Consider the following 24,013-nt stretch of genomic DNA (forward strand, 5'->3'; position numbering starts at 1 on the left):
AAATCCTTTAAAAAAAAATACAATTATCCTAACACTTTTAAGATAATTATATTAATATATCATTGATAAATATTGAAATAAATAAAAATAAAAATATATTTTAATAAAAAAATAGATGATAACAATATTTTATCATATAACTACCGAATTATTAATGAAAAAACTTAATTATTATGTTAAATAAAACCTAAGAAAAGACAAATGTAATTATGTCCAAAAAAAAAAAAAAAAAAAGAGAGTAAAATTAATTATATATTTTCTTCAAATATTAAACGAAGTGACTGTAATTTGTCATAAAAAATAAAATGAAATGGGTGAGCCTCTTTTATAAGTGGGTGCGAGTAATTTCCAAAGTGGCAGTACGGGTTCATGCATCCTTTTGCTTGAAAAATTATTAATTTGTTGTGGAGGATCACGTGGGAACAATATTTTAAAAATTGAATCGGTAAATGAATTGAAAAAAAATTAGGTAGATGGGTCACCAATTAAATCGTCAGGTTGAATTGAAATCGAATCGTGACGTTATAAATATATTAAAATTATATTTAAATAAAAATATAAGTAATAAAATTATAAATTAAAAAATTAAATAATTTTAAATATTCTCCTAATACTTTTTTTACTAAAAAATATAAAAATATATTTTAAAATATTATTAATTTTAATTTTGGAAGAAGAAATCAAATATTCAATATTCCCTTCATATAATTTTAATTTAAATAATTTGATTGAAAGAAGAGTAAAAATTTTGGAGGGATATCAAAATTTTAAGTTTTCCTCCAACAAATTTGATTGAATCTCACATAGATTTCTTGAGTTTTTATGGAAGAATTTTTTTATTATAAATAAGTAGAGGCTTTCACAATAATTTCAAACTCTCAATGGGATTCGTTACAAGAAGAGACCCTTGAAATAGAGTTTTCAATTAAAATTTTCTTATATATATATATATTATAAAATAAGAAAGAAAGAAAGAAAAATATAAAAAATTGATTTTATTGACCCGGTGAATCGTTACTGGGTCGATCGGTTCGGCAGTTCAACCGTCAGTTTTTCGGATTCTCTCAAAACAAGTTGGTTTTTCACTTTGAACGGTTTAGTGGGTGTATTCGGACCGAAATCCTGATCGGTCGACTGTTCAACCGGTCGAACCGGTTGGTCCAGTCCAATTTTTAAAACCTTGCAATCACAAACTCTCATATTTTCTTATATTTTCCAAGTATTTAATATAAAATTATAAATTCTATTCATTTTACCAATTACAATGTACATAAAATGCTACGTAGGGATGTTTTAGAAAGTTGATAAAAAGTTAATTTTTTAAATTTTTTAATGACTTTTTAACAAAAAAAGTGGACTTTTTAAAAGTGATTTTTTAAAAAAAACTTGATAAAAAGTCAAAAAATTAATTTTTTACCAAATTTTCAAATTGCTCCATAATACAGTTCCGAGTGCAACCAATAACTTCTCCTTTAGCTTCTTGTAATGCATTTCAATCATTCCACCAAAGGTCAAAAAGCAAATAGGCACTCAAGTGCTTTAATTGGAGATCAAAATAATAAAAAAAATTAATTTTTTTTTCACCTTAGACCATCTCTAACGCTTCACTAAATTTAGCATTAAATTTAAAATTTGGTGAAAAAGTCATTTTTTTAAGCTCCAACGGTTTCACCAAAGCGATATCAAATCGAGAATTCACCAAACCTTTCACCAAAATGAGAACAGGCGCAGCATTTCACCAAATCATTGTTCCTGACCGTTGGGGGAGACTAACCGGTCGACCACTAAAGGGTTCAAACAGTTCAAAAAAAAAGTTCAAACAATTTAAAATTTTTTTTTTTGTCTTACTGGTCGATCAACCGGTCGTCCAGGAAAAAAGGTTCAGACAGTTCACTGAAAAGGTTCAAACAATTCAAAAATTTTTTTTTTGCCTTCACCGGGATTTGATGAAAATTTGATTTGATAAACCATTGGAGCCCTCCGTATCAGAATGAGAAAAAAGTCACTTTTTTACTCAGATTTGATGAAAATTTTGGTGAACCGTTGAAGATGCTCTTAGGAAATACTATGTTATATGTATTTTTAATTATGCTATTTTTTTTAATTATGATTAATTTTTTTATTATAATATTATTTTAATTATAATTTATAAATTTTTTAATTATATCTGTTTGATTATGATTTTTTTTAATTATGACTTAAATCATATAAAATTATGTTATTTTTTTCTTTATTTATAAGATATATAGAGTAAATACCTTTTGAAAGTAAAAGATGTGTGTCACAATCTTTTTCAAAAAAATATTACATTCTATTTATGAGAAAATAACATAATAATATTGTGGCACTGTTAATTTTGTAAATAAAAATGACATTTATTGTGTTTTGTTTTAAAATATAATATCAATATTAAATCATATCATTATGTATAAAAATTTTGTATGAATTTTTTGTGTGTATTATTACTTTTAATTTTATGTGTTTTGTTGTTTAATTTTGTGATGAGATTTATCAAAAGAAAAAAGAAAAGAAAAGAATTTGTTTGTTAATCTTGGATTTGTAATAAGTTTCCTGGAGGGAAAAGAAAATTGTGAAAAATTGTGAATTTTTTTTTTTTCACTTTTTCCTTCTATTATATATATATATACTAGCGTATGCCCGTACCTAAAGACACGGTGTAAATAATGTTTGAATTATAATATAATTATAATTCTAACACAATTTAAATTTATTTTTTAATTTGATAAAATCACAAATTTATTATAAAATTTTGGAGTTCTTAAAAAATTCTTCACGAAAACTCTCTTCTGCTTATATAATATATAGCTAGATATATTATTTGTGCCTGGCATACATATAATTTCCACGGGCATGCCTAAAATATTGCTTTTGCTTATATAATTGTATGAAAATTGTATGTATGTCCATAATGTCCTAGTGTATTACGGGCATACATACATTGTATGAAAATATGTGTAAAATATATTGAACAAAAAGGAAAAAATAAAAAAAATAAACAAATAGAGAGAAAAATAAAAATGAGAGAAAATAAAAAAATAAAAAGAAAAGAGAGAGGAAGGTGGGATCATGGGATCATGGAATGATTGGTGAGAAAAGGAAAAAGTAAGAGAGAGAGAAGCGAGAAAGTAAAAAATATATATATAGGATATTTTTTTAAAGAAATATATCTCAGCCATTATTTTATAATGTGAACAGATCTGAGCCATCCAAATGTTCTAATAGGATAAAAATATGTTGAAGATTCAAAAACCGTCCTGCTTTATTAAAATATGTTGAAGATTCATATAAGGTCTAAATTTATAAAGTCTATCAGGTATTCAATATATTTAAAAATAATAATTAATTGTTCAATTTCATTTAATTTGTGAACTACAAAATTTATTAATTTAATCTCCACTACACATAGTAAAATCTGGCTCTTAATTCTGGGATCGTAGATTTTTCCATATAATATGACTAAAAATAAGTGACCAAAAAGGAGAAAAAATATATATATAAAAAGAAAAATAAAAATGGGAGAAAATAAAAAAAGAAAAAAAGAAAAGAGAGGAAGGTGTGATCATGAGATTATGGAAGGATGGGTGAGAAAAGGAAAAAGTAAGAGAGAGAAGCGGAAAAATAGAAAATGTACATATAGGATATTTTTTAGAAAATATATTTCAGTCGTTATTTTATAATTTAAATAGATCTGAGCGGTCCAAATGTCCTATTAGAACAAATGTGTGTAGGACAAATTCAAAAACTATCATGTTTTATCATATAAATAAATATATATATATATATATATATATTATAAATTTAAAATTCAAACACAACTTTAAAATAGAGAATAAGATTCTGGAAAAGAAAATCTTATCTTGTTTTGTCCTATGATTAATGTCAAATTTTCTTCTCTTCTTTCTTCTTCTTCTTGTTCATTTTAATTTTAATTTTTTTTAATCTCTTTTTTTGTGTTGAATATGATTCAAAATGACTCTTCATCATTTGTGAAAATTAGGAATTGCAACTTAAGTATGGAATGAAAATCTTACTTTAGCCTGTTGATTTTTATTTATTTATTTTTTGAGATAAATAATACTTTTTACAACAAATTTAAAGAAAATACAATAAATTCTTTAATTTTTACCCTCCCCTTGGAATAAAAGGATAACATCAAATTACCTTTTTGGCCCTTATATATTAGTGAAATTATTTTTTTACCCTTCTATATTTGTGCTCTTTTTGTAACTTAGTAAAAAGCTACATTTGTAGCTAGTTTACTAAAAAAGCTAGGTTGATTTGTAAGCAAGGAGTCATTTGGCAAGTCTAAAAAAGTCACATATAAAATTACAATTATATCCTTTATTTTTATTTCTTTATATTTACATGGGTGAAAATTTTAAATTTTCTACATTGGGTGGAGGGTAGTGTAGTCATTTTATTGTGATATGACATCATAAAAAAATATTAATTAAAAAAGTCAAAAATAGTTTTTTATCAACTTTCTAAATCACTTTTCTAAAAAAACTAAAAACTTAATTAAAAATTAAAAATTAACTTTTAACCATTTTTTTCAAAATATATGATTGTTTGGATGTAAATGATGGTTGAAAACAAGGCTGAAATAGGCATTTTAATACTGATATTCTCATTTTCCATCCATTTGATTAACATATTACCAAATTGTTACGCAATATTTCAAAATTTTCAAAAAAGTATTAGAAGATCATAAAAATAGATTTAACTTTATTTTTAAAAAATTTTTATTTTATGGTTATGAGTGAAAATAATGTAATTATTCACCCAATACGCATATGACTTAAAAGCAAGAAGTTCAACCACTTTTGTTGGTTTCCAATTATTAAGGAGATAAATGCAACAACCTAACCAAACCACTTTTTCTTCATCGAAAACCACGTGTATCATAATGCTCATTTGGAAGACAATGGCGGTGTTTGGAAAGCTTGTGTATTGGTTTTTTTTTTTTTTTTTTTGGGCCATGCTACAGACCCCCAGTGGGGTGACCCCCACTGACGACCCCCAGTGACGTGTCGCATTGGGGTTGGCCGAAAATCCCAAAAAAAAAAAAAAAAAAAACAGTTTTTTTTGTCCAATAGGAGCTGACCCCAGCACCCCCAGCTGGGGGTCTCAGTCATTTTTCTTTTTTTTTTCACCATTAAAAGACAATTTTTTTGTAAAATTAAAAAAAGTAAATTCAAATAAAATAACACATCTAATTCTATAATTATTTTATTTTTTTTTTACAAACATCACATTCAATCATAAAAAAACCCAACAATCTTTTCAAACACCAAAAATTATTTCTCTAATAATATCCTACAACTAAAAAAATATACATAAAAATTCACTTCCCAAACAACCACCCTACCAAGTCATGCTAACTTATGGTTTGGTTCATGGTTAAAGTAATTTGTTTGGACTATTCATGGGTGAGCTGTGATAGTGCTCGTCTCATGGAGCATCTAATTCAAATTAAGGGTCCCATATGTAAGCATAAAAGATAAGAGAAGTTGTATTTGGATCATAAATTTAGATAGAATTTAAATATATATAAAAAAAAGTCAAAATGTGATCAAGGTAATGTAAATGAAATATAATTTTTAAATTTTTATTTTTTATCTGAATTCATAATCCAAACACAATAATACACTGAAAATGTCACAAAAATCAGATGATGAACAACAATTTACATAAAGCCGAGTTAGATCACCTATCAAACCTTTAAATTTAGAGATGTTAAATTTATTTAATGGTTTATTTGGCAATTTGTTATATTAGAATTTGATATCTCTAAAAGTGAAAGTAGCGTTTAGGATCACCTTCAAGTGGGCAAAAAGACATGAAATCAAAACCAATTATTTTACATATTTGATTGGAGCCAAAATGTAATGACGTTCATTGGTGTAAATAATGTTGGAGTATTTGCTGTAGTTTTTTTTACTTATTATGGGATAGAAATTGTCGAAAAGTATTTTGTGAATGACAGCACGTGACTAAGGTGATATCGAAGTGTCAGTCAAGATGCCACGTGGCTTGGTCATGCTGGCCGAGATGATCTCGGCAAGGCCGAGGTCATCTGCAGAGAAATCAGAATCCGAAATAAACAGATAAGGGACAAAAGTTCTTGAACAGATAAGAATCTCAGTCTGGATGAAGGTAAGACTCAAGAAGAGTTTATCTCTATCTAGATGAGGGTCCAACATGAGCATTGAGCTTGAGTCTATTGAAGTGACACTTCTAAAGGGATCAGGTCACTGTTGGTTATAAAAACAAGGCATCCTCGTGGGTCTGAGGTAAGTTTTTTCTTGTGAGTTAAAGCACTATTTGCTATCTGTGACGGATATTGTTTACTGATTTGATCGTCGGAGTGCCCCTGGGTAGACGAACCACTGCGGAATTCTCATCTTCTTGTTACAGGTTGTTGGGCTTAATCTATTCTGTCAGTGCTCTCTAACTAAGTTCCCCTTTTGGTTGTGTGATCGAAAATCAACACCCACAATTTGGCATCGTCCGTGGGAACTTAAGGAGAATAGATGGCCAACAATGGGCAGGAAGAAAAGATTGGGGACGACATCCATAGTGAAAGTGGTGAGCATGTAAATCCTAACGTCGAGGAGGAAAACCGTAATAAAGGAGCACAGGATCCGAATCTTTGAGAGAAGGGCGTCAGCAAAGAGGGTAACGCCCTGAAGAAGGGTACCCGAGATGAGTATTACAATGAAAGCGATATCTAGGTATGGAAGGATAGATGCTTAAAGAGGGACGGTGAGATGAAAGGGATGGCAAACAAGTTGGTAAACCTACAGTCGGTTGTCAACTTTATGATGCAAAACAACGTGATGTAACCACCATTCTCGTTACAAGACACGCCGATACCAGCGGCCAAGACTGATGCCCAGATAAGGGGCATAAAATAATCCCAGTAGTCCTGTAACATGGCAAGGGAAAGGAACATTTACATTGGCCATCACGGGATGTCGGGTGAACTGAGTCAGTAAGAGGTAAGTCGCAGAAGAGACAACGAACCACGAAGACTTATGTCAAAGAACCTCGGGATATCTAGGGGAAGGGCCTTTGTTTCAGTATAGTGGATAAAGAGAAGTCCAAAAGGACGCATAACTACACCGGGAGCAGTGTACTGAAGAGATTAAAATTTGTTGATAACCGAGCTCCTAGTCGAATGAAGAAGAATTTAAGAGATTACCTCCAAAGGAAGCGGCACAACGCCGAGATCAAATCCCCCGTCAAGCCGAGGACGACTTTCTTAATGGAGTTGGATATGTTTGAGGCCCCAAAGAGATTCCATATGCCGAGGTTCCAGATTTATGACGGTAAGTCTAATCCCAACATTCATGTCAGTTTGCATTTAAATTCAATGGCTTTGTGGAGTGGGAATGAGTAGTTGTTGTGCAAGGCATTCCTCTCATCCTTTGGGGAGATAGCATCTGATTGGTTCCAAAGTTACCGAAAGGAACTATGAAGAGTTGAAGAGGCCTGACTGAGATATTTGTGGCCAGGTTTGTTACGAACAAGTTACAGCCACTAAGGGTAGACTCCCTGCTGGCTTTGAACATTAGCAATGTTGAAAGCCTCAAGGCTTACGCCAAGAGATATTACAAGGTGTTCAACCAAATTCCTGCTTGTAACTAGGAGCTGGAGGTCGTATCTTTTAAGAACGGCCTGCATGATGAATGCCAGCTTTGGAAATCATTGACAAAAACCCTACAAAAAAGTATGGAGGAGCTCATGGCACAGTTTGAAAAATATGTTAGAGTAGAAAATGACACGCAAGGAACTAAGACACCAAAGCAAGAGAAGAGACACGACTCGCCGAAGCGAGGCGAGGTAATTCTAGTGTAAACAGACAGGAGACAGGGTTGAGGGCTACACAGGTAATCACCACTGTATTCAAGATCCCGGTCTACAAAGTTCTGAAAAAGATCAGGAACCAGCCGTATTACAGAGCGTCAGAGAAGATCCCTTGCGAATTTATGGGAAAACGCATTGGGAAGCATTGTGCTTGCCATAATGAAGATGGCCACTTGACTCAGGGGTACAGGGCTCTGAAAACGCAATTGGAGGATCTAGTCAGATAGGGTCACCCGAGAAACCTAGTAGACGAGGCTAGGACAAGGGAAGAGTATGCAAGGCTTCCCTAGGCACCAACAGCACCAACAGCACCACCACCCCTACAGCAAGCAGATAGACCTCGAGTGATCAGTGAGATTCACTTGAAGGTCAATGAGAATGATGTTCAAGGGGAGACCCAGAGAGTAAGGCACCTGCAGTATGTGTATCAAGCCCAGCAAAAGAAGCCTAGGACGAATGAGTACTAAGGACCAATGGTTTCTTTTACTAAGGTAGACCTGGATATGGTGCAGCATCCATACAACGATGCCTTAGTGATAACACTAAAGATTTGAGAATGCTAGGTAAGGCGCATACTGGTTGATCAAAGCAGTTCTTGTGACATCATATATGTTAGATGTTACAAGGAGCTCGGCCTTCACCCATATGATCTAGAACAATCCAACAGCTTGATGGTTGGGTTCAATGGGACGCCGACATAGCCTCTAGCAGCCATGAGTTTGGAAGTGCAGGCAGGCACCAAGAAAGTAAGCACAGAGTTTACAATAATTACAATGTTATTTTGGGAAGACTGTGGTTGTACGCAATAAGGGTTGTTCCCTCAACGCTACACCAGCTATTGCGATTCCCAACCGAACAGGGGATTGAGGAGGTTAGAGGGGATCAGGTGCAAGTGAAAAATTGCCCCATGGCAGCAATGAAGTCCACCTGCAACATACGGGAAGTAGATACAGTAGAAATCAAGGACGAGGATATGGAGGTCTTAGATGATGTCGGCAAAGAACCAGTCGACAAGAGTAAGGAAGCTTTGAAGAAGATTCTGGTCCAAGAAGGTGATGAGGAGCGCTTCTTCCTTCTTGGCTCAGGCTTAGCCAAGGAGGAGGAAAAGGAGTTGGAGACTTTCTTACGAGCAAACATAGAAGTGTTTTCCTGGACCCCCTATAAGATGCCTGACATTGACCCCGAGGTCACTTGTCATAGGCCCAATGTGGACAGGTCGGCCAAACCTGTCATCCAACGTGCAAGAAGGCCGACATTATTACATGTGGAGATAGTCGAAGAGGAAGTGGGCAAGCTACTGGAAGCCTAGGCCATCCAGGAGGTGAACTACCCTACCTGGTTATCCAACACAGTGGTAGTGAAAAAGAAGGATGGCAAGTGGAGAGTTTGCGTGGGCTTCACTAGCCTGAATAAGGCTTGCCCCAAGGATAACTTCCCTCTACAAAAAATCGATCAGCTGGTGGATGCCACATCAGGGCATGGGAGGATGAGTTTTCTGGATGCTTACAGTGGTACTACCAAATAGCGATGTATCCTCTGGACGAAAAGAAGACGACATTCATCACCCCAAAAGGACTGTATTGCTACCGAGTAATCCTTTTTGGGTTGAAGAATGCAGGAGCAACCTACTAAAGGTTAGTGACTAAGATGTTCAAGCATCTGATTTGGGAGACAGTAGAGGTCTATATCGATGACATAGTCGTGAAAACTAAAGAACCTGGGAACCATCTGACTGACTTGAAGGCAGTTTTTGACATCCTAAGAACATATCGGCTTTGACTCAATGCTTCGAAATATGCATTTGGAGTTGGATTCGGTAAGTTCTTGGAATACTTGGTCACCAGAAGGGGCATTGAAGCAAACCCAGATCAGATTAAAGCCATCATTGACTTAAAGAGCCCGACATTAGCTAAACAAGTGCAGCTATTGACTGCAAGGGCTGCAGCCTTGAATAGGTTTATCAGCCGAAGTTCGAATAAGTGCAAACCATTTTTTAGTTTGCTGAAGAAGGCAACAGATTTCTTGTGGACGAAAGAGTGTGAAGTCGCTTTGGTCGACATAAAATTTTTTTTGACAACCCTGCTGGTTGTAGCTTGCTTTTCGTGCTTCTTTTACATACGATAGCCCTATAGTTCAAACTCCCGTGGTTCTGAATATGATTTCACAAGTATAATGTGAAATAGATAAACACAAATGAGTCCAAATCCAACAAATCTTTTAGAAAATTGATTTTAAATCAAAATGTCAAAAATGGATTGCTTTGTCAAATGTCAGAGTCACCATCTAAATATTTTTGGGAAATTTAGGGAACCCGAGACTTGTGCCAAAGGCCACTTATCCATCATTACCAATGTGTCTCGGCTCGGAAACTTAGGTACGAGAGGGGAAGATCATGAATTGAGCACCCCACTTGCCTGATCAAAGATCGACCTCTAGTAATCATGATGTGATTCTTATTTACATTATATGCTTTGTTCCAATTATTAGGCTAATTTACTATGTGATGCATACATGTATCGACTAATTTGTAAAAGTTGGAATACTTTGATTTTATATTTGTTTTGAAAGAGTTTTGTGAATGGGCCAATTAAATGTGCACATTAATCAAATCATCCCAAGTTAAGCAATTTAGTTTTCATCTACAGGCATTCAAACAAGTATATCATTTAAGCACTTAGTCTCATGGTAATCATACTTGATATGGCAACAATAACACGCATGCTATATGTTAAAGCAATAAATGCTCACCTAGTACTCCAAGGCAAGCCAAAGAAGATACAAATAATTAGAAGAGATGCATGCTCCTAACAAAGAGAATGACTAATGCAACACATGCAAAGATGCAACTAATAGGTTCGGTTGTCTAATATGTCATGTAAATCACTTTGATAGCATGCTGTGGCACTTGTATTCAAGGAAGTAATAAATGACAATGCCGTTAGAATGATGAACCGAACCTTATACATGTGAGACAAATGGATGCAAATCATGGAAAATGCTAAGAGAAACATGATGCTCTATACTATCCATCATAAGCAAGTAAATAAAAGGGAGAAACAAATGGGGATTGAAAGACATACACACATTATTACAATTTGCCCTTGCGCAGAAGGGTCCGAATGAATGTCCTAGCTAATTAAGCTAATTATTACAACACCACAAATTAACTAACTATTCTAGCTAATTAATCAAGTACAACATAAGAATTAACTAACTATTCTAACTAATTAATATAAATTAGAATTAAACTAACTAATTAGTTACAAGACGGAACTAATTAACTAAGTAAGTAATTATTACAAGTCCGCATTTTAAGTACAACACACTAATATTAAACATAATTGTACCAGGCCCTAAGGAGCGAGAGATGGATCATGTATGAATGTAGATTTCTACCTAAAAATGCATCTGTTTTGTTGCTAGAATGGTTCTATTGTGCAGTTAGAAAATTGAACTAATTTTGTCTTAGCCTTTGCTTTGTTTGGCAAGGAAAAAGACACTGCCTGGCTAAAAAGAGGTGGCCGGCCAGTCAGAAGAAGTGGTTGGCCGTACAGTAAGGTGGCCGGCTGGCTACTAGTTTTTGTTACTGCCCTACTGCAATAGACAAGAAACAGAGCACAAACAGAGTATTTTCAGAAGATGTTTGTCCACTCTGTCTCTCCTTATCATCAAACAGGTCAAAGAAGGGGTAAGCTTGATTCGTAAACCATCAATCGACACAAATTCATTGTGTGATGATTTATGGATCAAGGGATAAAAGCTCAATAAATGAAGCTAAAAGACCAACAAAACCTCCTCTCTATCATGATATTGATCAAGGGAAATGGTTGAGATCGAATCTTGAATCATTTTCATCACTAACAAGTATGAAATGACTCAAGATTCAATGGGTTCAACTAACTTTCGATTGAATCTAAGTTGGTTTTATTATCTTGTTCCATTTTAGTTCAAGTTATTGTTTCTTTTAATTACCTTTCCATTCCTTAGCCATTTTAGTCAAAAAATGATAGTTAAGTCCATTAAATGGAGGAGAGTGTCAAACAAGAAGTTGTTTTGGGCATGAGAGAGAGGTAATGCCCTGGGAATGAACCTCTGAAGAGATTAAACCATTTAGTATTGAATGGTCTCTTTCTTAAGCTTAAACAATACTCGGTTGAAACAATTCTCAAAGAAATAAAAAGCCAAGAAAGGAGCAAGGTTTCAGAGATGACTACATGTGATCACAAGTATGGAAAACATGGAATAAATGCTATCAACTCAAATAGGTTGGTGGCTGAGGCCTAAACCACCAAACATATGAGGACAACTACACTATAAGCGTGCTATACAAAGCATAAATGAAATAAACAACCTAAAATAGCTAAAAATAGTGCTGGAATTCTAAGAGAAAAGCTTGAAAAAGTTAGTTAAAACAATGTAGAAATTGAACTAGTAAACAAGCATAAGGAGGGGTGGCTAACCCCTCCATTTTTGGGATTTCAAAATTACATTTTTAGCCTCTAAAAACCTATAAAATTCAGTGTTAAAAATTTAGAAAAAAGTTGAGGAAGAGATGGAAAACACAAGGGTAAAAGCTTAGAAGATAAGGTTCAAAGAAGGGTGGTTAACCCTCTTCCTTAGATAGCTTTTAACCACAAGTTTCAACCCATAAAAAATAGTTGAAAAATAGTCCAAAAACAACAAATAAAGATAGGAAAGAAGTGAAGGAAGAAGCTAGAAGTTATACCTCTTGAAGAGGAGTAACACTTTGAGTCACAAACCAACAATTTCCCATCCTCAAGAGCTGAAGTTCAAACTCAATAACCTCGACAAAGAAGCCTCAAAATTTGGTTTAGGGAGTCTAGGTAAGGCGTATATATAGGTTGCAAGTTTAAGAGAGAGAAATATTTTCCAAGAATTTTGCTTCACCAAAATTTTTCTAACCTAAATTCTAGAGTGGGGGTCAAGTATATATAGAAAAATATGTTACTATCTCGAAAATATTAGTATAGAGATAGCTGGTGCAGTGCATGCACTTGTGATGACAATTGGCAAGAAAATATCTATTTTGCCGGAACACATGGCCGGTCGGTCGGCTGGCCACAAGGGGGACGACCAGCCACTCACTTCTAGCCAGCCGGCTATTAGTTGGCCTATAGGCCTCTAAGTGGTCAAGCTTGGAAAAATACTGTTTTGGTCCAAAAGTGGTGCAAGGTTTCTAGGCTTTTGAAGCTCGAAACCGGGACTTCCTGCTGTGGAAATCGAGCATTTGTACAACATATAAATTCATCATTGGGTGATCAATCTGTGGCACCCAAGTCTTAAGGAGGGTAAAAAATGAGGTGTCTATAGTTGCCCCTCTTTGACAGAACTTGAAGTCATGTAATGACGTGAGTAAATGTCAAAGCCTAGAGACAACCCATTTTGACAAGGTCGTAAGACTTGGGTAAACAAACAAGACATAAAAGTAAATTGATTGAACTCGAAAGTTGCCTATGTATCCCTTCGCAAGGAATCAAACGAGCGTAGTTCAGGGGCAGAATATGAATTGATACATCTATGATGTGATGCAACAGTTTAGAATACAAACGAGCATGCAACCTAACAATTAAGAAATTGAAATCAAGGCAATGTAACAATTGAAATCAATAAACGAGAAAACTACGCTTCTGCGTATGACAAACAATCCAAACCACACTTTTGCACAGAAAGGCTAACAAGAGACCAACCAAATTGCAGTTCTGCGTAGAAAGGAGACAAGAATAACCAAACTACACTCCCGTGTAGAGAGCCGATCCTAACTACACTTCTGCATAGAGGGGACAACAGGAAACAAACAAACTAGATTACCACATAGTAAGGTGGACCAATAAACCAAGCTACACTACCGCGTAGTAAGGTGATCCTAACTACACTACCGCGTAGAGAGGATAAAAAAACAACCAAACTACACTACTGCATAGTGTAACATGCCTGGGGGGTACCCGTGCGCGTTAAACAGTTCGGACCCTCGAACTCTTTGATCTAGTCTCACGAGTGCAATGTGAAACGTAGGCGAGAGTCCACATTTGACAACTTTTAGAAAATCCATTTTATTGCAAAAAAATATTTGCCACAAATGAACTGCGTCATCAGATCTCAGAGTTTCCACCTAATATTTATTCTGGGAAAATTAGGAAACCTGTTCGTCATAACCAAAGTTGTCTCAGTTCAGAACCTTAGGTATGAGAGGGGAAGGTCATTAATTAAGCACCCTCGCTCATCCGATCAAAAGATCGGCCTTTACTAAACCATGATATGAATTTTATTTACTTTATATGTTCATATTTCGATTATTTAATAGATCCTAAAAATTACTATGTGAAGCATATAAGTATAGATTGTGTCATTTATTTTGGAATAATTTGATTTCATGTATTTTGAAAGAGTTTTGAAGATGTACAACCAAAGTAAATTGAGTTTACAAATATGAAAAATCAACATTATTCCAAATTAAGCGACACAACCTCCATCCACTGGCATTCATACAGTTATATCAAGTAAGCAAGTAACCACATAGCAGGATACTTAAACATAATAAGAAAAACACACACAAATGGGATGCTAAAGCATAAAAATTTAAATGTTTGTCATCCCGTGAACAAGCTACAAAACAAAGTTAGTAAATCATGCATGATCTTATATACAAAATCCTAATGCAATTCACTCATGAGATATAACTAAAGATTTGGCTTCTAAGATATGACATGTGAATCATCTCAAGAACATGAGGTAGCGCACATAAACACATAGGAATGATTAAATCCATAAATGCAAAATTAGCCAAAATCAAGATGCATGAAACATGGATGCAAAGCAAGGACATACTAAAAAAATAAAATAAAATAAACATGATGCATATCCACAAATAAGGAACGCAAGTAAAAGAACAAGATAGAAAGAAGTGGGACGGGAAATTATTATAACATTTTGAATAAATTATTACAGACCAAATGAGAGAGAGATGAGAGAATATTGCAATGAAATAAAATAAAACCTCACAAAACACTCAAAATAAAAATAAACAAAATAAAAGCTTCATGTTCCTTGGAATCGTCAGCGAAAATTGGTCAACATTGGGAGATTACGCCATCTTATCCGAAAGAAGCTAATTGCCTGGCCAAGTAGGTTGGCCGGCTAAGTAAGCTAGCCGGCCGACTAGGCTAAGCAAAACCTGTCTTATTGTGAAACCAAAAAAAGGAATACATAAGAAATATGTATATGGCTCAACTAACCACTACCGGTTAGCTTACAGCACAACTAATATGAAACAAGAGCAAGCAAATAAGCAAATAATAATAATAATAATAATAATAATAATAATAATAATAATAATAATAATAATAATAATAATGAGCTAAACAAACCACTTGAATTTCAACAACACACTATGAAATACAAAGTATGAAAATAAATATGAGATAAACAAACCACTTAGATTATAATAAAACATTATGAAATATAAAGTAAGAAAATAAATATGAGATAAACAATACCACTTGGATTATAACAAAATACGATGAAATAAGAAGCAAGAAAATGAATATGACATAGAAAATATAAGAAAATAAAAGACTAGAAATTCACCTTCCAAAGAAAGATTGAACTTCTTGATTTCCAAACTTCCTCTTGATCACCCTCAAGTTTAGAAAGTGTGTTCTCAATACTCAATTCGAAACTAGAATTTGAGCTTGGAATGATGGTTTTGAACAAGGGTACGATCACTCTTTTCTTGGCAAGAATACTCTCTCTTTGATTAAGGCTTTGAGCGGTTTTGACACGGGAAGATAAGATGTAAGAGCTATGTAACTTCTCTAGTTTGGCAAGATAACTCTCTTGTTTTTAAAACTTTATTTTCTTTCAAATTCTAACACAATTTTAGCATTCTCTCCCTACACTTCTCTTCTTCAAAATCCCTCTCTAATTTCAAGACTAGAGCTCTCATTATATAGCCAATGCAAGTGGGCAATGGTGGGAGACAAAGTGGAGGACAAAGTGGAGCATTTTGGGAAAGATAATAGAGTTAATTGGGGACAATGTATAATAGAGGTGAATGATGAATGGTGATTGTGGTGTGTGATTTAGGAAAATGGATGATGACTCGAGATGGTGAGATGTGATTATGAAAGTAGATGGTGAGTGGGGATGATGGGGTGTAATTATGAAAGTAGATGGTGAGTAGGGATAGTAGGGTGTAATTATGAAAGTGGATAGTGCATGGGGATGGTAGGATATGATAATGAAAGTAGATGGTGAGTAAGGATGGTGGGGTATAATTATGAAAGTGGATGGTGAGTGGAGATGGTGGGGTGTAATTATGAAAGTAGATGGTGAGTGTGGATGGTTGGGTGTAATTATGAAAGTGGATAGTGAGTGGGGATGGTGGGGGTGTGATTATGAAAGTAGATGGTGAGTGGGGATGGTGGGGTATGAAGCAGTTAAATATTATTTGGGGGTAAATATAACACAATGTGATGCTTTGGCAGAGTGGTTAATGTTTAGGACGTGGAGTCTTAGGTTAGGAGTTCAAACCTCTTTCTAAGCATTCCTCAAATTCATTTTTTTTGGGGTAAAGACACGTCAACGCTACATCATCAGCAAGGACCAATCCAGTCATGCCACGTTAGCAAGACTGCCACATCAACGTCACAGTCAATATTAACGGAATATTCCGTATATGGAAGGAATATTCTTTGACTTAACAAAATATTTCCTCATAGAACAGAATATTCCCTGAGTTTTGAAAATTACAATTTGGCCTAGAAGTTTTAAATAATTGTGCTGTAACCCAACTTTCGAGAGAATTTTTCAGTGAGGCCCCCAGAAGTGCAACGAAGGTTGATCCTAACTAAACAAACCATTCTGGACGCAACTGTGAGGTCAAAATATTCCCTTGGAAAGGTAATTTGTGGCTATTTAGGTTTGGAAACAAGGCTCAAATTCTAAGTTTTCTTATTGAGGATTCTATGATAAACATATTCTGATTGTCATAATCGGGTAATCAAAAGAAAGTGCCCAAGTCTTAGGGCTGGTCAAAATGGGATGTCTACAGTTGTCCTTCTTTGACAGAGCTCAAAGTCATTTCTTGACGCGAGTGAAAGTTAAAGCCTGAAGAGGACATTTTTGACAAGGCCGTAAGACTTGGGCAAACAAACAAGATGCAAATGCAGTTGGTTGAACCTGAAGGTTACTTACGTATCCCATTGCAAGGAATCAAACTAGCATAGTTCAAAGGCAGAATGCAAATGATATGCTTGAAATGCCACTTGGAAGTTAGATTTACACGCTTCACGTAGCCGCTTGTTTTTGAAAATTCATGATTACGTAATGGGATGCAATGCCATAGAGTGATGATAAAGATATGAAGATAGTAACATATGAGACAAGCCTCATGCAAATAATATAAAGTATTATAGAGGGTGTAACGCATATAAATGTGCCACAACACGACTAATAGAGAGAGTGCATCGCATACAAATGTGCCATATCATTGCATTAAATGGGCCACAACTCAGTTGATAGAAAAAAGGTGAACTCAAAATCCAAACACGTCTCACGTGGGAGGAGGTGTAGTGGTGTAACCAATAGACGTTCCTAGCCATATTTCATATGGAGAGAGGAAATGTTTTAATAAGGGAAACATCTAATCCTAACACGTTTCACATGAAAGGTGAAAATATTGTGTAACCAACAAGCATACCTAACCGTATCTCATATAGAAAGGGAGAATGTTTTAACTAGGTAAACATCTAATCCTAACATGTTTCATGTGAAATGAGCAAAGGTGGTGTAACCAACAGACATACGTAACCGTATCTTATATGGAAAGGGGGAAGGTTTTAACTAGGTAAACATCTAATCTTAACACGTTTCATGTGAAAGGAGCAAAGGTGGTGTAATCAACAAGCGTACCTAATCGTATCTCATACGGAGAGGGGGAAGGTTTTAACCAGGTAAATATCTAATCCTAACACGTTTTATGTGAAAGAAGCAAATGTGGTGTAACCAACAGGCGTATGTTAACGTATTTCATACGGAGAGAGGAAAGGGTTTAACCGAGGAGAACAACAATGGTATAACCAACAGGCATACCTAATCGTATCTCATATGGAGATGGGGAAGTTTTAACCAATGAGAATAACAATGGTGTAACCAACAGGCGTATCAAAATATATTTCATACGGAGAGATGGAGGGTTTTAACCAGGTAAACATCACATCCTAACACGTTTCACGGGAAAGGAGGAATTGTAAGTTCGAAGTTCAAACGCGTCGTACGCGAGTGGAAGAAAGTACGGTAGAATGATTTATTTTTTATTTTTTATTTTTTTTTCCAAATTCTCCCTTTTTTTTTTCTTTTTTTTTTGGTATAAATACCAAATACCATATACATATACATACCATATACATAATACAAATACGTATACAGGCATACACAGGCAAACTATATACATATACAAAGACACACACACAAATAAACGGTATACATATACACAGACATATATGATATACACAGACATATATAGACATATACACAGATATATACGGTATACTCATATTTATATATAAACAAAATACATGCAGATACGTACATACGATATACATATACACATTCGGGGATATTCCGTTACTAACAAGGAATACTTCGTTTGCTCATGTCAGCGTACGCGAAACACGCAAAAATAAGGAAAAAAACACAAATGCGTTGATGCAAGTGTTCGAACCTCCAATCTTAACCTCAACTTCCCAGTCCTTAACCGTCGAACTAGACCACCTAACCATGCCAGTCTTGTGACAAAATATTCAAACAAATATATATATATATATATATAATACAATACATATACACATACACATACACATATATATATACACGTCTCTCTCCCCTCTTTTGTTTTCGTCTCTCTCTGTTCCTTCGAATGCTGTGCCTGACACGTGGCTTTGACATTTGTGTTAGCCGGCCGACAGAGCTAGACGTTTCAATGACTACCTCGGCTCTCTCTCCCTCTTTGTCTTCTTCTCTTCCATCTTCTTCTTAATCACTCTTTTCTGTCTTCTTTTTAATCACTACTTAAGAGAGACAGAATAGAGAGACTGAGCGAAGGAGAAAGGTTGCCTAAAACTCAGTTTGCTTTCTACTATTATTCTGCGACTCCTTTCTTTTACACCTCTCTCCTCTAACACATGTCCTCATCTTGTCCTCTCACTCTCTTTCCAGACCTTAATGATCCCATAAGCTCCCCTGGATAGAATGCCCCTGCTCATACTCTTCTTAACTTTCCTACGCTATCGGTCAAACAAATAATGACAACTCAATCTGATATTGAAGCCAACCACTACATGCTAAAGTCCTGTATGGAGACGGTGACTATGGTCTCCAAATTGGCTCACCGACTGCAGAACAAAACAAGTAAGGTACACCAGGTCAATGCCCAACTCTCTCTGCTCCAAAGCATGTACAAGGATGAGCGAGCAGAGATTAGTGCACTGAAGGCAGAAAATAAAGAGTTAAAACGGAAGGCCACCGTCATGGCCCGATTCGGAGTTCCATCATACTTTGCTTTTGATGGTTAGTGGCGAGTTAACTCTCTAGGCGGCTTTATAAGCACTGAGGCAGGGCCTTCAAAGGTCTCCCAAGATGAAATTAAGTTGAAGAGATTGGCGGGAGAGTCGAGTAAGTGAGGTTGGCATGTGGCCTTCATTGGAAAAGAAAACAAATCCCTCCATTTTTTTTTGTATTTTTGTTTTTGTTTTTGTTTTTGTTTTTGTTTTGTTTTGTTTTGTTATGTTTTTTTTTTTTTTTTTTTTTTTTTGTATATATGCTTGGGAGTGGGCATCTATAGCTTCAACTCTCTTTTGTACAAATTTGATCGGGGCTTGATCCTTGAAGCTTTAATAAAAAGAGTTTTGTTCTGTAAATCCGGATGGTATGAATGTCACAACACTGAGCATAAAATTCATTTTGTTTTGAATTTTGAACTTGAAAATCACTGCTTTGTAATGAATTCTGAACTGAATATTGAGCTTATCACTAACCAAAACACAAAACACAACTCAACGAAATGAAAATGAAGCAAAAACTATCCCAAACACACCCCTTTTGCATTTGTCGGAGCAAAATGGACACAAAATAGAGCAACACCGCTTGACTGTCCAACGGAAAAGCATCGCCAGCGGCAACTAGCAAAAACCATCCCAAACGTACCCTTTTATGCTCGCTAGAAATAAACAAAACATCACTGGTAGAACGCCCAACAAAAAAGCATTGCCGGCAATAACTACTGTGCATTTTCCAGCAATTGCTTAATTAAGGTGACGAGAATTCGAAGTGCGGGTAAAAGACAAAAATCTGACTCGACTGTGTTCCTAGTTCATCGTTTTAACCTTTTCTTTTGGTTTTTTGACTAAAAAGATTTTGAGCAGGCTGTGAGCACTGCAAATTTTCCCTTTTTGGTCCAAAGAATGGTTTGAGTTTTGCAAAAAATGGAGTAATTTTTGATAAAATCAGTCAACTTTATTAAATGTCCTTAAAATCTATTTTCGCAAATGACCACTACTCGATCAATATGAAATCAACCCTTGAGATGTACAACTAAATCCGTCTTGCAACTTGTAGCCCGACTTTTTCGCGTCCCCTTTTAGAAGCTCGAAAGAAGCCCAACAGTTCAGACTCCTATGGTTTTGAATCTAATCTCACAAGTGCAATGTGAAATTGATAAATACCAAAGAGTCCAAATCCGGCAAATCTTTTAGAAAATCGATTTTGAATCAAATTGCCAAAAGTGGATTGTTTTGCTAGATATAGAGTCGCCACCTAAATATTTTAGAAAATTTAGGAAACCCATGACTTGTGCCAAATGCCACGTGTCTTTCATCACCAAGATTGTCTCGGCTCGGAAACTTAGGTACGAGAGGGGAAGGTCATGAATTGAGCACCCTACTCGCCCTAATCGTGATATGATTTTTATCAACATTATATGCTCTTGTTCCGGTTTATTAGGCTAGCATTTACTATGTGATGCACGCATACAAGGTATAGACTAGCTTGCCTAAATTGGAACAATTCAATTTCATATATATTTTTTTTTGAAAAGGGTTTAATTTTGCCACTTAACAAAGTGGGCTTAAATGTACATTCATTGAATTGTTCCAATTCAAGCAACAAGCCTTTATCCACAGGCACTCAAATAGTTTAACAAGTAAGCACTTAGCCTCATGGCAAGCATGCTAGTCAATGAAATCACTCACACTCATGCAAGTGTGCTAAAGCACTAAAAACTCACATAGTACTCCAAGCTAAGATAAAACAAAAGAGTTAGAAAGATGCATGTTCCTAACTATGCCAATTGTCTAATTGAACGCATGCAATAATGCAACTAATAGGCTTGACTACTAATATGGCATATGAGGCAATTTGATAACATGCGGTTAAACACGTATTCAAAGAAATGTAGTTAGAATAATGGGCCAAGCCTCGATGCATGCAATACAAGATGAATGGATGCAAGCATGCGATATGCTAATTGAAACGTGATGTCCCTAATCTAACCATCGTAAACTAGTAAATAAAAGGGAGAAAGACGTGAGGTTGGAAGACATACACATTATTATATTGCGCTCTCTCGAAGGAGAGTCCGGATGAATTAACTAGCTAACTAATTAAGCTAAGCTAATTATTACAATACAAATTGAATTAGCTAAACTACTTAACTAATTATTACAACAAATTGAACTAATTAACAAACTATGCTAGCTAACTAATTAAAACTAAACTAATTATTACAAACCAAATTAATTAACTATTCTAGCTAACTAATTATAATTATAACACAATACGAATTAGCTATTCTAACTAATTATAAAAGCTACTAATTAAGAATAACACTAATCTATTACAACACGGATCCCAAGGATCGATGAGGAACTCATGCATGAACGTGGTTTCCACCCGAAAAGCCATTGTTTTGCTGCTACATGCCTCTGTTGCTCAGTAGGACACTTACACTAATTTCCACTTCTAGACCAACTCTGTTCTGTCTTAGAAGGACACTGTTGAATTTTCATTGGTGGCTGATGTAGACTGCCCAAACTCTCTCTGCGCGAGAGGGTGCGAATTGGGTTCTTAGATACTACAGTTTGGACTCCTGTCACGGTTCTGAATTTAATCTCACAAAGTGCAATGCAAGACTGATAAATCACCAAAGAGTCCAAATCCAGTAATTGGTTTTGAAAAATCAATTTTAATCAAAAAGCGCCAAACATGAACTGCTTTTCCAGATTTTAGAGTCGCCGCCTAAATATTTTGTTTTTGGAAAATTTAGGAAACTCTGACTCGTGCCTAAGGCCACGTGTCCGTCATCACCAAGTTGCCTCGGCTCGGGAACTTGGGTATGAGAGGGGAAGGTCATGAAATGAGCACTCCCACTCGCCCGATCAAAGGATCGGCCTCTACTAAACATGATATGTTATTTTTGAAAATATATGCGTTCTTATTCTGATTTATTGGCTAACTTACTATGTGATGCGCACAACATACAAGTATAGACTCAATCGCAAGAATTGGAACAAAACATCTCATGTTCATTTTTCGAACATGGTTTGAAAGTGCTACTCACAAGTAGGCTAAGACGTAGATTTGCCACCCTTAAGTGGGCTTAGTAAACAACATGATTTTGCCACCTCAAGTGGGCTTAAAACTCACATTTGATGAATTGTTCCAATTCAAGTAATAAAGCCTTCATCCATAGGCATTCATGCAGTTAAACACTTAAGCAGTTAGCCTCATGGCAAGCATGCTATCATGGCAGTCACTTACACACATGCAAGGATGCTAAAGCATAAACACTTACAGTGTACTCCGAGCTAAAACAGAAGCTAGTTAGTAATCATGCATGATCCTAGCTATGTCAACAATGCCTAATGCAACACATGCAAAATGCAACTAAGTAGGCTCGGCTATCTACGATGGCATATGAATGCAACAATTGATACATGTATTCAAATAAGTATTGAAATGCGATGCAGTTTGAATGATGCGCCGAGCCCGGTGCATGCAAGACAGATGAATGATACACACATGCAAACATAAGGATGCTAATTGAAATATGTCCTAAAACTAACCATCAAAAGCTGATAAGTAAAGGGGAGAAAGAAATGGGGTTGAAAGACAAGCACACACTCACGCACACTTATTACAACATTGTGCCCTTTCGACTGAGGGTCCGAATAATAAGCTAACTAGCTCCCCTAATTAAACTAATTATTATAAACCAAAACTAATTAACTAATTATTACAAAACAAATCGATTAATTAAGCACATTAACTAATTAAGTACAAAACTGACGAATTAGCTAACTAAGTAAAGCAATTAAAGCAGTTAAAAGAGGTTCTCGGGGCGAGGGGTGCATGCATGCTCAATCGTCTCGCTCAGAAATCCATTGCCATGCCCAGAATTGCCTCTGTTTGCATTTGATTTGATCTCTGAAAAGTGCACCAACTTCCAGATTGCTTCTGCTCCAACATGGAGACCTCTTGGTGGGCTGCCAACTAGAAAAGGGGGCTGTAGACCAGAAAAAGTGGTCGGTCGACCACCCTTACTGGTCGGCCGACCAATTAATTTGCCAAGCTCCTGTTTTGCTGCAACAAGGGGCATAGCAGTGTATTTGCAAGATGTGTGTGCACAAACCACCCTCCCTATCATTTCTCAAGCTCAAGGGAGTGCGGTACTTGACTCGCGGGCCACCAACCGAGCATCGCAATGCACAATGGCCGAGAAGCCAAGTTTGCACAAGTCAATGTCAATGAATGCACAAATAACACATAAGGGCTTCCACCTCTATCATGCTTGATCAAGAGCGTCGACAACCAAGAAATGCTACACGTTTCATCAATTTAAGTATGAAACGTGTGACATTCCTCGTGTTTAGATTAACGTCCAATCCAAACACATGCAACGCTAACAAGATGATCAACCTTCAATGCTAAAATGACATGCGCACGACTTTATCATGTAAGCAATGCATGCAAGACATGTTTAAAAGCTAAGGCATCAAAGCTAATGAAACATATTACACATGAGGCATGCACTATCAATCTCAAATGGTCA

This window comes from Camellia sinensis, chromosome 14, assembly GCF_055761805.1.
Source record: "Camellia sinensis isolate YWXY chromosome 14, ASM5576180v1, whole genome shotgun sequence".
NCBI classification, from domain to species: Eukaryota; Viridiplantae; Streptophyta; class Magnoliopsida; order Ericales; family Theaceae; genus Camellia; species Camellia sinensis.